Source organism: Ailuropoda melanoleuca, chromosome 11 (assembly GCF_002007445.2).
Source record: "Ailuropoda melanoleuca isolate Jingjing chromosome 11, ASM200744v2, whole genome shotgun sequence".
Lineage (NCBI taxonomy): Eukaryota > Metazoa > Chordata > Mammalia > Carnivora > Ursidae > Ailuropoda > Ailuropoda melanoleuca.
In genome coordinates this window covers 70,948,502-70,956,013 of record NC_048228.1, presented here as the reverse complement: position 1 = coordinate 70,956,013, position 7,512 = coordinate 70,948,502, and the positions used below count along the sequence as shown (strand labels likewise).

Sequence of the window (7,512 nt, the reverse complement as noted above, 5' to 3'; positions counted from 1 at the left end):
AGCATGCAGCTAGGACTAATTTCCTATGGTTTAATATTCTGGGTCAGTAAGCTTTTTAAGTTCTATGATATAACATTGTTATATGAGAAAATTCTCATTTCCTGCATAGACAAATAAGTAAATGCTGTGTTTGTCTTTCAGTCAATTTGAAGTTGATATAGGGAAACTGGCCTGAACATGGTAAGACTTTAGATTTCTAGCTTGCAAACTTCTGGCATCTAGATACCAAATTGCTTCCATCTGAGAAAGTACTTGGCTCTTGAATCAATCTTTCTCTTTCTTTCTTTTGGGTTTTTGCTTTTTTTTTTTTTTTTTGAATGACCAATATTCCACCTCTATTATCCTCTCCAGTCAGAAGTTCTTTGAAATGATGCTGTTGGCCTTGGCCAGTGGGAGGATGGAGTCATTTGGCTCACCATCCTGCAAATGGCCCCACGGATAGCATAGGTTTTAAACTGGTCGTTGAACCTGCATGTCATCTTGTCGACCTTGGCCATGTTCATCTGGATGGATGTGTGGTCCTTGGCGTGGCTAATGCCACTGCTGAGGGTGCATTTCAGCAGCACATATAGGTCCACCAAACCATCAGTGTCATTCTGCATGTCCAGAGTGCGCCTGCTGCTACCACCACAAGCGTGAGTGCAGAAACTCTTGAATCAGTTTTAAAAACATTTTTTCCCATGTGATACTTTTTCTTAAGAGGAACTCATAAATAATTATTTAGATATTTACAGTTGGCTTAAATTTTATTTTTTTTTTATTTTTTTTTTTTTTAAAGATTTTATTTATTTATTTGACAGAGATAGAGACAGTCAGTGAGAGNATCAGTGTCATTCTGCATGTCCAGAGTGCGCCTGCTGCTACCACCACAAGCGTGAGTGCAGAAACTCTTGAATCAGTTTTAAAAACATTTTTTCCCATGTGATACTTTTTCTTAAGAGGAACTCATAAATAATTATTTAGATATTTACAGTTGGCTTAAATTTTAAACATTTGGTGGGAGTTTTAAAAATATATGTTATTTTAAATTTTCAGAGAACAAAATTTTAAGACCCTAGGAGTTACTATTATAAAATGAATAATTCTCTTTGCTTTTCCAATCTCATAAAAAATAACTTCAAAACTGACAGTGCCATATAGGACCCAGCTGCAAAAATTCAAAATCAGCTACATGCAGCTGCATTCTGGTTTCCCTAATTCATCTAACAGCTTTTAGTGTGTTCTATAAGTGATAGAAAAGGCACAGCAGATGTGCAAGATGGCTCCTAAAATCTAAAGTGGGACAGATGGTTCTCTGATTGATTGACAGCATGAGGAGCACCGCCAGCAAGGGTCATCTCCTGTGGAGGATTTCCCCCTCCCTCTTCCTGCTTCTGCCTACAAATGAAACTTTCATACAAGAAAGACAAGCAGGGGATGTAAGTAAGAAAGTCTTTCTCTTCAAATATGCACTGTAGTGAAAAGATTCTCAGCAAACAAAGAGTCACTTAGGTGTTGAAAAAATTCTCCTTCTCTAACTTTTGACAAAGAGTTGACTCTGCATAATTATAACAAAGTAGACAAATACATGTTTGAATGCAAAACTCAGGATACTGGAGATAGAGCTGAGATTAAAGAAAGAACAAAGAAATAATATAATTGGGATTTATTAGCTCTCAAACAGCATTGATTAGAACTGCATCATTGGAATACCTATACTGCCCTTAATAATAAGGTGTTTGTTTTAAATTTTAATTAGAAAGCCGGACAAAGTATTTGAGGTTGTTAACCAGGAATTCATAGCCTAGGCTATATCATCTGAATGCTTACTCCTCTCTTTCTTCAAATTCCTTTCTAGTACCTCAAATCTTCAAGAAAAGTGAAAAACACTTCATTAATTGCATGTGTAAGTGCTGGACCCAGGAATACATGCTTCTTACAACTTTGTGTGATTTAGGATTTCAGAGATGTTAATTGACTTTTCTTAGATTCATATTAATATAGAAACATAAACCCGAATTTTACTGATGCTTCTCTTCATCTCTCCTGCTGTAAAATGGAAACCAAGTACAAAATGTACCCCAGAAAAATATGTCCCAGCATAAATTCAGATGCATACTAGGATCCCAAGTTTCCCTCAAACCAGCTCTAGAAGAAATTCAGACAATCACGAATGCAAGATTTCTCTGTAGAAGAAAGTCAGGAATGGTAATGTGTTTGCAAAGAACAGCTGGGGGTAAATGGTCTTGAAACTTTCACCTAAAACATTTGCCTAAAACTATGCTTATTTGGAGTCATCTGCCCTATCTGCCAGTGAATTCACATCCCCCGGGAAGCCTGCCTTTCAGAGGGTCTTCAAGTGCTGTACTGTGATAAAAATCTAAAAACTAGAGTGGACCTTACATGTGATTCAATCTAGACTTCACTCCTGAGGCTTGTGAACTAAACTGGGTTCTAAGAATGTAAGCAACAACCCCCTGGTTACCTCCTTTTACTCTTAAGTATCACTTCTTCTGCCCTTATAAAACCCTCAGATTCCTACTCCAATGGCTAGGAGGAATCAAACTAGAACTAGCCTGTAGCTCTGAACCTGCAGCAACCCCAAACTCTGTTATCCTTCCTTGCATTTCCCATCACCTCCATTTTAATGATGACAAAGTCTTTTGTGGTACTGGTGCAAATCCATCAAATATGAAACATTTCTATTCCACTACCTGGTCAACATCATATTCTTCCTGCTCTCCCGCACAGATAATTTTATGTACAACTGTGCTTTGACATCATGGTGACTCCCAGGTCTTTGAGAACCCTAACTTTATACCCATCTGTCTTCACTCTTTCCCTACTTTGATTCCATTGCCCATCATTTCTGACATTCTCCTGCCAATATCCTCAACTTCCTTGTCTTTCCTTTACAAATATATAAACTGGTGTTTTGTACCTTTCATTACTTTTTTCCTCCCTGTTTCGAAGGATGGGTCAGTCCTTCTCCCATTTATACTGATCGATCTCTAGTCACTATCCTCTCTCTTTCTCTCTCTCCTTAGAAATTCTACACATGTCCCAACTTTTTTTACATTATGGCAAACACAGAAAAATGACAAAATTTGTGCTATTCACTAGAATAAAGTGGAGGGGATTGAGGCATCTATACTGAGATTGTGCGCACACACACACACACACATCTCTTTATATGTTTAGGTATATATCTATTTACAGCATAACTGTGATAAAAAATAAAATACAAAATATAAGGGAAGAGAATAATAAAACAAAATACTGACTCTATCTGAATAAATACTGAATTGTATAAAACCTCCAAATATATCTTTTAAATTTGAACTTGCTTCTCTAAATGTAACTTTTAAATAGTAGGTTTAAATTTGAAATGGCCACACAAATTTCCTTTTTAATGATTATCTCTCTGAATTCTTTTTTTTTTATGTTTATGTACTTATTTTTAAGTAATATCTGCACCCACCATGTGGCTTGAACTCACAACACTGAGATCAAGAGTCGCATGCTATTCCAACTGAGCCAGCCAGGTGCCCCACCTCTTTTTTTAAAAGTTTATTTACTTATTTATTGTTTTAAAGATTATTTATTTATTTGAGAGAGAGAGAGCAAGTGAGCACAAAGGGGTAAGGGGCAGAGGGAGAAGCAGACTCCCCACTGAGCAGGAAGCCCGATGCGGGGCTGGACCCCAGGACCCTGAGATCATGACCTGAGCTGAGGGCAGATGCTTAACTGACTAAGCCACCCAGGTTCCCCTATTTACTTACTTATTTTTAAATAATGAATTCTTAATAGTTCTCATTGATGAGAAATTTTGAATGTAATAATCTTTCAATGTTTACAACTGAAATTTTATCTAAAGAGTCTTAATAGTTATCTTTAACAAATGTAACACATAAATGACTGGTGATAATCCAAGTGAATTTTGAATCCAAATGAACTTTTAGATTTTAAGTATACCAAAATTACAATGAGCTTTAATCTACATTGTTTGAGCAGTCCACCTGCAGCTGACCTGGACATCACAAAAAAGATACATCAACTACAAAAGGCCAGACATGTTGAATTAATTTGAAGACTGAGATTTGGGGCTGCTCTCTGGGGCTACTCCCTGAAACTACACCCACCAGAAGCCCCTGTCCTGTCTCCTTGGGTCTCCATCCTGCTAGCTGTACCTTAGGATGCCTGCCATGCTCCCTGGGCAGTAAGAACATATCTCTGGCAGCCCCAAGAGCCTTTGCCCACGAGGGGCAGCAATGTGCCCTTCGACTAAACTTTCTGCCATTTAGGGTAAAGAGCTGAATGCTGCCCACCATTCTCATCAACCGTGCAGTACACAAGAATGCCATTAGACTTTATTCCATACTAGGTACCCTCGGAGGACCTTAAAGGAGGTTGCTCAGCTCTGCCCGCAGCTCATCCCAAAGGCTGAATGGATCAATAGCTTGTGGCACACCTATAGCATATTCACAGAACACCAGTTGGAAAATCTGCCTTATGACTTCCTTTCACCGGACAACTAAGCTTTGGGAAAGGGCAGTCACACTTTTTTCTATATTCTACCCAATCACTCTTTTCTAAACCCATTGTTATCTAGGTATGAAACTACTTTCGTAAAAGTTATAAATAACCTTGTTGTTACACTTAATGGATAGCTCTCAGTCTTTATCAGCATTTGACATGAGTGACTATTCCTTCCTTTTTGGAACATTCTCTTCCCTTGGCTTCTGTAACATTACATTTTAAGTGATAAATGTGTTGAGCAGGGTGGCTCAGTCAGTTAAGCATCTGACTCTGGCTCAGGTCATGATCTTGGGGTCCTGAGATCAAGGTCCATGTCGAGTTGGGCTCCCTGCTCTGCAGAGAGTGCGCTTGTTTCCTTTCCCTCTTCCTCTGCTCCTCCCTCTACTCGTGCTTGCATGCTCTAATAAATAAATAAAATCTTTAAAAAAATTTTTAAAAATGTGTTGAGCCCGGAAAGTCTATGGTGAACAAATAAGACACAATCTCTACCCTCACAGAGCATAAATGGAAATATGCTGAATAATAACTGTGATTATGGAATTTCAAGACCTCATCTGAAAAGACAAACTTTTTCTTGACACTGAGATTACGAAGGAACTTATTACATGGGTTTCATTCTAATGAATTAATGAGTACCTAAATAGTTCCTTTACAACTTTTTAAAGTTATGTCTAATAAGTGGACATTTCTTACGGTGACATTTTATCAGATCTTACCTCAGTGCAGGTAGTTTGAACTCAGTTGATTTAATTTAAACCAAACAGATTGATTTCTGATGATCTCACAGTTCAAAATTAAAGCACCAAAGTTCTCAATTTGCTAATAAATCGTGGAGCCTTATCAAATGCGAATCAGCTTCTAGTAAGACTTTGGATCTTACCCAATTTATGTTTGAATTCTTTGTTGCATCACCCAAGTTACCAATAGACTCGATAACCTCTAAATGCCAGCACAGAAAATGACAGTTTACTTTGAATGTTTAGAATCTTATTTGTTTCACAGAAAGAGCACCACACCCTTTCATCAATAGAAATCCAACTTATTGACTTGATTGCTGAGAAATACATGGGCTACAGAAAATATACTCATCAAAATACCATGTGCCATGTGTTAGGCCTGGTTCAGTAAATATAAATATGATAGAACTGGATTCCAGATTCTTACAATTTAGTTAGAAAGCAAAGATCAGATTTTGCTTTAGCATAAAGCTCACCCAGTATGTCTTTTAATTATGTTTCTTTTCTTATAAAAATGTACTCGATGAATTCATTTCAGAAATATATATTGATATCATACTATGTGCCAATCATTTTGATGCCAGACTCCTACACTCATAGATCTTTTATTTTAGTGAGTGGAGAGAGAAAAACAATAAAAAACCCAAATAATTGTCCTAGATCATAAGTGCTATGAAAATAAACATGGTAACATGGAGAGTGATTGAGGATCTAATTTTAATTGGATAATCAAGGAAGGCCTCTTTGATGTGGTGACATTAGCTGCAACCTGAGACAAGAAGCCATGTGAACAACTGGAATAACAGTGTTCTAGAGGAAAGAACAGCAAGTGCAAAGGCCCTGGGTCCAGGCTTAGCTTAGCATGTCCCAGAAACAAAATGAATATTAATTATACCTTAGGAGTATAAACATTTATCAGCCAAGGTCTCTGTCCTAAAAGAGTTCTGTAACAGAGATAGACATAAGTAAAAAGATCACAATACAATGCAGAACTACATTGAAATGACAGATGTATAAAGAAAAGAGGTGCTAAGAGGGAGGAGTGATTAATTCTCTGGGCTGTGTTTCAAGGACGGCTTCACAAAGAAAGTAATGTAAAAGAAGGATTTTGAAATACCAACAGAGTGAACCAGGCAGGGAAAAAGGTTAAGCTAGGGAGAATAGCATACAGGGACTGTGAGTGCAAAGGGCTATGGGCTGTGTTTCTTATTGAACACTACAATACAAGAAGTGAGGCTCAAGAGGACAGAGGCTGAGAAATGCAGGGTTCTGTGCATGCTGGGAGCGATCAAAAGGCTCTAAAGAAGGAACCACAGGATTGGATTTGCGTTTTAGATGGATCACAGTAGGCTGTCTCTCTTAACTATGCCTGTGTGAGAATAAATATAGGGCAGCTCTATAAGCAGTGAAAAAGGTGAAATGAGGCCAGTGGCAGAGGCGCTCAGAAAAGAGGTAAGAAACCAGAGAGGTTTTTAGGAGTTGATGAAACAAGAACAACCAAGTAGAGCTAATTGTTCGCTGTTGACTCACCAATAACTTTCAGTATCCGGCACATAGTAGGCACTCAATAAATACTTGTAAAATAAATGAATGAATCAATGGTGGCCGGCTGTGGCAGCAAATGTCTGATGAACAGAAGTCAGGAGGTCCGCATTCAAATATAGACTCTTCCATTAATAAAAAAACCATTAAGTGCTTGTCTCTATTCAGGCGTGTTGCTTTGATCCTAACAACCCTATAAGACAGGTGTAATTTCCATTTTTTTTAGAAGAGAAAAACCTGAGGTTCATAAAACGTACCATGCGTTAGGTTCTAGAACGAGTCAGCAGCTGGACTCAAGACACCATGACACATAACCAAGTGCGCATGCTTAATAATTACTTTCTATTAGTCTTAGAGGCTCAAAGAATGAAACAGATCATGTAAAGCCCCAAGCCAAAGAAATCCAAGTTAAATCGGTTACTCTTAACAAGGGGCTTAAAAGGGGGTTCTTGAACTTTCCTGTCAGCGAGTCACTGGAATACCACAGAGGTGCGTCACAAAAGCCTGAAGCCAAGCCTCCCACGGTGCTCAGGGAGGCGGGGGGGCGGGGTCCGGACCGCAGAGGAGGCGCGCGCAGCCGCAGTGCAGCTCGCTAGCGCCGCAGCCTGAGGGAGAAGGGAGGAGGGACGGGCAGAGGGGGGCGGGGCACACAGACGCAGACGCTGGCGTCCAGTCCGAGGCTGCTCGAGTTTGGATTTCGCAGGGAGGTCTTGAC

General features: G+C 38.9%; 1 pseudogene; it reads right to left on the bottom strand.

Moving 5' to 3' along the window:
- Positions 1-295: 295 nt before the first annotated feature.
- On the bottom strand, positions 296-688 carry LOC100477318 (annotated as a pseudogene).
- Between the last annotated feature and the right edge of the window lie 6,824 nt (positions 689-7,512).